This window comes from Lygodium microphyllum, chromosome 10, assembly GCF_053477565.2.
Source record: "Lygodium microphyllum isolate KBCC chromosome 10, Lygodium_microphyllum_v1.1.10, whole genome shotgun sequence".
In the NCBI taxonomy this organism is placed as follows: domain Eukaryota; kingdom Viridiplantae; phylum Streptophyta; class Polypodiopsida; order Schizaeales; family Lygodiaceae; genus Lygodium; species Lygodium microphyllum.
Genome location: NC_141144.1, coordinates 97,431,908 through 97,440,396, shown reverse-complemented (window position 1 = coordinate 97,440,396; position 8,489 = coordinate 97,431,908).

Genomic DNA, 8,489 nt, shown 5'->3' with positions numbered 1-8,489 from the left:
TTCATCTTCATCTTCTTGTTAACTTTTAAAGAAGATGAAGAGGGTTTACTAGAGTCCTTACCTTTGCCTTTCTTTGTATTTGCCAATAAAGCAACATCCTCTCCCTACAATAGCCACCTCACCTTTTGTTGTAGTTCTTCTCTTGCAAGATCGAACATAAATTCTCAAAGTTGAGTGAAGGAACCATGACCTACATATTTAGAGAAGTAGCCATACTATCAAAATATTGAGGTGATATTGAAAGACATAGTTGTGTAGCATATTCACTTGAAATTGATATTCTAATAGTCACCATTTGGTCTCTCAAGTCCTTTCTTGAGTGATGAATTTTCAGTAGCTTTAGTCTGAGACATCCTCTCAAGATCAACTTGATTTTTAAGATTATGTTTCTGCCTCATTTGTTTTTCCATATTGAGCTTTGAGAATTATCTATGTTGCTTATCATTATCCACATGTTCTATTGACATGAAGATCAAGTCTTTGATGTCGATCACTATTTGACATAAAGCGTCTTCATCTCTTCTACTCCATGCTATCACTTCATTTGGGTTGGGTTGAATTTTGACATGTGGATATTGGGATAATGCATAGAATGAGCTTCAAAATTCGACCTTTTATCATATCCCATATCTGTAAGCAGCTAATATGGCTTTTATTTGAAATATCCACAATGTATAGTTTTGTCTTGTCAAGCTTTCCTTCACCCCTTCCATGCAAGAAGGTTTATATTATTGCATATGTTAACCTCAGCACAAGAAGAAAGAGGAAAAAAGTGGAAAAGTGCAAGTTGGGACCTAAAAGAGGTGGCCCAGGAGGAAATCAAACACAATGAAAAAGATAGGAAGGAGAACGACTAAAAGTGCAAGGGCGGCCTCAAAAATCAAGTCAAAGGCAAAATCGCATTTTAAATACAAGATGCCATTGAAACTGTTGTAAAAGAGTACCACGCTCCCTCTTTAAATGCAAATTGTAAAAGTAGATAGGCGGTAGGAAGGAAGCTAGGAAGATAGGAGGACAATGGACAAAAGGGCCTAGACCATGGCTGCGGTGGGCCATGTAAAAAGGGGATCACCACCCAAGGAAAAGAGGACAATGACCATGGCCGGCCATGTAAAAAGGGGATGTAAAAAGGGCCTAGGCCAGCCATGTAGAAAGGGGATGACTGCCCAAGGGAAAGAGGGTTTTGTATATAAAGTTCAAAAAGTGAATGAGAGCTCATTCTTGGTGTGTGTCAAAAAACTTCTTCTTCTTCTTCTCTTCTTCTTGCCTTCTTGTGAGCGCTTGAGTGAGGGAGAGAGAGAGAGAGAGAGAGAGAGAGAGAGAGAGAGAGAGAGAGAGAAAGTGAGTGAGTGAGGGAGTGAGTATGTGAGAGTGAGGGATCGAAGAGAAGAAGCTCCCCATCTCCTCTCTTCATCTTCTTCTCTTCTCTTCTCTTCTCTTCTCTTCTCTTCTCTTCTCTTCTCTTCTCTTCTCTCACATGGCTATGGAGGATGGAGCTTGACGGAGAGGGATTGAGGTTGCTTGAGCTTGCATCGAGGATCGTGGAGCTATCGGTGTGCATGGGAGAGGAGGGTACTTGATCGGGCATCAAGGTAAGCTCACTACACCCCATAGGTAGGGAGAGTGTGTTTGCTATGTGAGAGGTAGCCATGGCCGCTCACCTTGAAAAACTTGACCAATAAGTGGTCCATAGGTCTCAGGGGTTAAGCAAGAGAGCTCCCTTCATTTTGGTTCCATTGTCAGGACAAACTAATTCAAGCTTGAGTGCTTGCACGCTTCAAGTAGAGCATGAAAGTAGGGTTTCATCCCCGAACCGGTGCTTGAGGTAGATAGGAGTTTTAGGCATTTTAATCTACAAAACAAGTAAGTATTTTGGGTTTTTTATGTGTAGATGAGTAGGATGATTTAGTCCAAGCATTGTTTTGTGATTTTCATTTGCATTAAGGTAGGATAGGACTAAAAGATTGTGAGAAAACAATAGGGTTTTGCTGCTATAAATAGGGCACAACCAGGAAAGAGCGGGAAAACGATAGGCTTTCAGGCCTAATGACTAAGGAGGGTGAGTTGGGAGAGGAGGTAAGGACTAGGTAAGGCAGGACCCTAAAACCCCAAGGATAGGGGGAAATAGCTCATTTCTGCACATAGTGAAAGAAAGAGAGAGAGAGAGTTGTTGGTCAAAGAAGAGATCACACCCGTTGATTCGCAGTTTTCTGGCCACCCCAGGTAGATACAAACTTTTCTTACTGTGTATTCTCTCGATCTTGAAAGTCTTATAGGCAGTCGCAACCATTGTGTGGAGAAATTGACCAAAACGCATCGCGATGCGCCATTGGGTTTGCAGTCGTCCAGACCACTATGTCCTAGTCCGGACTAGGAGCGTCGAACCACCAATCAATTGGATACCCAATTGCCAATCATACCAATTTTTGACCAACTCGGTCCAATCAGACCATCCAATCGAATGCACTATTCGGACCAAAGGAAACTGCAACTATATAGTCTAGAAGCGGCACTAGCAGCGCCTGGCCAGGGAATCGCGACTTGACTTAGAGCAAGAAATCAACCTTTATGTGGTAACCTAGCCTTGATAGAGCATAGAGCGAGTAGCATAGACCTTAGACAATCCTTAGGAGCGACCAGAGACCGTGCTTAGAGACATATTTGGTCATAGACAAGAAAGGGGGATAGTTAGAATTGCATAATGATTTTGTAGGCGCACCCCATAGTGATTTCAAAAAGCTTGATTTTGCACCGTGCACAATAGAGCACCCAACACTGAGTGGACATAAGTTGAGGATTGCTTTTAATAACAAGGAATATAGTCAAACTTAATAACTCAAAGGAACCCACCAATAGGAGGAGATCCCAAAACATAGTTGGGTGTCTCAGAGCCCCATTGATAGGACCTTCTGAGATGGCGGTAGGACAGAAAGAACAACAACATTGAGGGCAAAGTGCTACCAAAGCTGCTCAAACTGATCAACAACCTTATGGAGCAGGAAGTAGGAACGATGTTGGGAGCAAATGCAAACTAGGGAGACGATCAGTTGGACTTGGGTGAATTCGCAGTTTCAGTCCAAGACATGGTCAATGAATACAACTTGCTGACCAGAATACTATTCCATTGTAGGCCAGTAGAGGAGGTATTGGCAAGCCTAGAGGAAGAGAGGAAAGCAGTTAGGAAAGCGTTGCAAGGCCTAGTGGTCTACAACCGCAAGTAGAGAGCTAGGAAGCTACAACAAGATATATATGTGCACGAAGCTTGACGCGGGCTAGCCTTAGTCGGCAAAAGCAAGGTGGGAGCAAATGTGGAGATAGAGAGAGTGCTAGAGGCAGACCTCACGCTGAGCAAGCTTGTGACTAAGAAGCTCATGGACAACAGGGCTATTGAACAGAGTGCAGCGGGACTATCGGCCTCACTACTCTTAGGCCTAGGAATTACTTAGGGGGCGAAGAGCCAATCAAAATTCCCTGTAGTAGCTAAGTAGCTAGTGGACAAGTACCAGCCTAGTAGTGACCCATACAGTTTCATAGAGGAGTTTGAGCAAGTTTGCAAGGCCAAGGGTCTCACGGACCTTGCACAACACTCCCAGGAGATTGGGCTCTGCTTAGGCGATAAAGGTAGGACATGATACACTAGCTTCAATGCAGCAGAGCGAGTAAACTTTTCCCGACTAAAAGATCCCTTCATTAAGAGATTCTCAAAAGCAGGATACTCTAATAACCTCATAGTTTGATTGATGAACGTCAGTCAAAGAACAAGGAGGACATAAGAGACTACGTCACCCATGTGCGCTGCATAGTCTCTTCAAGAGAATCCCCGCGAATGAGCAACCCAATGAAAGAGCTGTCTCCGCCGTGTTCATAAACGGAATCCACAGCGAGGAGTTGTATAAGGCTTTAGCGAGTAACTCTAGCTTGCAGTGAGATGTATTAGCTAGGGTCTTTGATGAAGCAATTAGGGCGGATGACTAGTTGAGAGAGAGAAGCTCTCGAAGTTCAAGCCATGACAACCCTAGTTAGAGGACCATAATCTCGAGCGAGGGATCAACCCCTAGCACGCATGACAAGGGGAAAAGTATAGATCGAGGCCAAGAGCTAGTTGAGGTGAGAATAGAGCTAGCATGACTACAAGAATTGGTGAGGAAACTAACACGACTGCATGTTGTCGTGATGTTATGAGGACATAGTGTGAAAAAGCATGGAATGCATCATCATCCGACTTCTTTATTGATCTAGAGAGTCAATGTGATCTAAGCCATTAGTACTAGTGTGAGTTGCATGGATTATTCGAAAATACTAGAATTTTGGATAATTTTAGTCTATTTTTGATATTATTTATTGTAAAAATCTGAAAAATTTAGAAAAAGCTTCTGGATTAGGATGGCATGCAAAAAGCTAATTGCTTTTTCAGCCAATTATGGGATTTTCACAAGAGGGAGATTGACGAAATGACACACGTCGCGATCGCTGTAAATATGCTGAAAAGTGCAGATTGAATAGAAAGAAGGAGTGATCTGGGAGATCCATGACTAGGTGTCTTGGGGTTTTACCCCCCTTCGGAGCCAACGAAGCCATCAGATTTGGGTTTCGAGCAGCAGAGAAGGAGCTATAATTTTGATGCACGTTTTATCCTACGAAGAAGCTCCAGGAGATCTAATGCCTGGAGATTGCTTCTGAGTAGTGCGAAGATTCCAAGTTCTTTCAATACATATTGATTCAATTCATTGTGAAGGAGTGATGATCCATGAGCAAGCATCCTGAGGTTTTACCCCCCTTTTGGAGCCAACGGAGCCATCAGATTTGGATTCCGAGCAGCAGAGAAGGAGCTATAATTTTGATGCACGTTTTGTTCTACGAAGAAGTTCCATGAGATCTAATGCATGGAGATTGCTTCTGAGTAGTGCAAAGATTCCAGGTTCTTTCAATACATATTGATTCAATTCATTGTGCTTTGTCTTTGTAGTGTTTACCACTTATGTATTCTCTATATTCTCTTCCATCTCCTATCTCTACTTCCTTCTACTTTTGATCCCCGGTGGATTCGACACAAAAACCCCTCCGACATTGTGGATATCGTGATGTTATGAGGACATAGTGTGAAAAAGCATGGAATGCATCATCATCCGACTTCTTTATTGATCTAGAGAGTCAATGTGATCTGAGCCATTAGTACTAGTGTGAGTTGCATGGATTATTCGAAAATACTAGATTTTTGGATAATTTTAGCATTTTTTTTATATTATTTATTGTAAAAATCCAAAAAAGTTAAAAAAGCTTCTAGATTAGGATGGCATGTAAAAAGCTAGTTGCTTTTTTAGCCAATTATGGGATTTTCAAAAGAGGGATAGATTGACGAAATGGCACACGTTGTGATCACTGTAAACATGCTAAAAACTGCAGATTGAACTGAAAGAAGAAGGAGTGATCTAGGAGATCCGTGAGTAGGTGTCCTAGAGTTTTACCCCCCTTTTGGAGCCAACGGAGCCATCAGATTTGGGTTCCAAGGAGTAGAGAAGAAGCTATAATTTTTATGCACGTTCTGTTCTACGAAGAAGTTCCAGGAGATCGAATGCATAGGGTTTGCTTCTGAGTAGTGTAAAGATTCGAGGTTCTTTCAATACATATTGATTCAATTCATTGTGCTTTGTCTTTGTAGTGTTTACCACTTGGGTATTCTCTATCTTCTCTTCCATCTCCTATCTCTACTTCCTTCTACTTTTGATCCCCGGTGGATTCGACCTTTCGACAAAAACCCCTCCAACATTGGTGAACCTGACGTGAAAGGTCATCACAAGAAGGAAAGACAAGATGGGAGAATCTTCGAATACAATCTCTAGTGATGTTTTGCAATAGTTGGTGCAAAATATGAATATGCTTATGCAGGTACAACAACAGGTGATGCAAGCTTCAACTCAAATAGAAAGTGTCATGATGAATGCTTTGCAAGCAGTTGAGCGTGAGGTGAAGTTATTCAATGGCAGGAATGTATTTGCATATGTACATACCTATGCTTAAAAGATGGAATTATTTGGGGTGGCTCAATCTACATGGAGCAGGTATTTTATACATGTTATTGTTCATGAATTGAAAGCACGGATTACTGAATTATACTTGCAGGATGCTGATTGGGTAGCCTTCAAGAAGACACTCAAGGAAGAATTTTACATTGAGGACACCAGTTTGATTACGTGCAAGACTTTTCAAGAGTGGGTTTTGCAACCCAATAAGGGTCTTGTGGCTAGATAATTATTAATAGAATTTGAAAGCTGATTTGAGCAGTTGGATCTTGCAGAACAGCAAGCTCTTGCAAGTCTGAAAATTGAATTGTTTCTACAGGCATCTGATCCTGAGCTTTAAGAGAAGCTTGATGATTTGCTGGAGGATCAGACTATAGAGACAAGTTTGAAAATAGAGTGGAGACATGTCAAGGAAGCTGTTACTGCACTTGTGAAGAAGCATAGAAGAAGAGAAAGATTGCATGTCTCTAGCTTGCCTATTGTTACGTACAAGACAGTTGAAGTATCCAGTAAGCCATCTACTTCTGTAGCTAACCCTATGGCTGTACCTGCTATTGTTCCCTCTGTTAGGGAAGATGTCTTAGATGAATTGGTCAAAGGCATTCGGGATCTTCAATTGAAGGTTGCAAAATTGGATGAAAAAGGACAAGAGGAAAGGGGACGGGCAACAGTCCCTAAGCTTGGAAAAAGATGTATGTAGTGTGACATTTGCAGCACAAGAGAAAGGATTGTGCTATCTATCAGGAGGCCTTGGCACGACAACTCGTCTTTTGGAAAGATGGCAAGATTCATGCACAAGAAACGGGATTGCCTCTTGCTTTGAATTTTGGAAAGGGAGGTATGCAGAAGTTGTTGGAAGACTTGGCTATCTGAAATGCTTATGCAATGGTACATGCTTCTACTTTTGGTCTACAGTTGGATAGAATGCATGGCCAAGTGATGGTGGTCCAAAGGCTGAAATATGGACACATGCTTTACATGTAGTTGAAAAGAGAAAGGTCACTGATAGTGAAATGTCTCACACAGGGCAAGACATTCGTGGCATAATTGGCTAGGAATCACCGGTAGATGCATATTTAGTGTATGCATATTTAGCAAAGGTTCAAAACACGGATGTACTTGTGGAAGAAAAATGAAAAAGAGATAAAGATATTGTAGGGACATCTAAAAGAATGACAAGAAGAAGTGTGGATTAGCCTAAAGCTGCAAATCAGCCACCTCCCGAACATGTTATGGAAGAGGTCAGTCAAGAGCAAAAACATGATAACAAACAAGAGGGCAAAAAGAAGGGCAAACAGCCAAGATATAAGTTGCAATCTGACATTGAGATAGCCACAGATCTTAAGAAGGTTCTTGAAGAACATATCTTAAAAAGTTGGGTGGAATTTACCTTGGGAGAGGTGCTTGGCATTGCCAAGCGAGACTTTCATGATGAGATCACCACTAGTGCATTGCTGCAATTTGAAGGGGAAACTCGTTTGTTGGGTATTTGGGCTGAATATGAGCATGAAGTAAGTACATGATTGTCTATGCAGGATGCTACTAATCAGTGGACAACATGTGGAAAAGAGAAGAAAGTGGCTGAAAATGCATTGTCTTGTAGCAATATGCATGGTGGAGTAAGGCAAATACAACAATATGGAGAAGAGACTCTAGGATTTATTCCTCAAAGTCACTACACAAGAAATCATTGGGCTAGAGCTACCACTAAAACGGTAGTGAAAATAGGGGAGCGTGAAACTCCTTGTGTTGCTTTACTTGACCATGGGTCTGAGATAAATGTCATTGAGCGTGGATTGTATGAAAATGGTGCATGGCCTGTAGACACTGATCATGGTTGGAAAATGAGAGCTACAAATAATTCTTCATGGGAGCTCTATGCTGCATGTCCTAATGAAAAAGTGACGATTGGTGATGTATAGGAAGAGCACCACTTCTTTGTGCAAGATAATTCCTCATATGTAGTGATTTTGGGATAGCCCTATATTACAGGTGTGCGTATGGAAACAAAGGTGCTTGATGATGGTTCTACTTATGCAAGAGTCAGAAGCAAGGATGGGAGAAAAGCAGTCCAATTTCTTACTATTTGTGTTAATCATCCTAGAAATCAGGATATGCTTCGAGAGTCTCCTTTGGTTCCAAATGCAAGGGAATTCAAAGACCCGGATTTTCATTAAGCACTGCTGTAATGCGGGGCTACAGTAGTGCTGTTTAGAGGGTGTACTCGTCTCTTGATGAAATGAAGCATGTATTTATTATTGGTAATTCTCAGTTTACAGCAAACAGTTCATGTTGGTTTAAGCCTATGGAAGCTATGTGCAGGGCTGAAAGTATATCTATGAAACGGGCTACTAAGGAACTGAGAGTATTGGGATTGTTAGCTGAAAATGAAGGCATTTCAGGCATGTTTTAGGGGTTGAATATTAATGACACTATGGCTGAAATTTCGACAACTATACATGCAGAAAA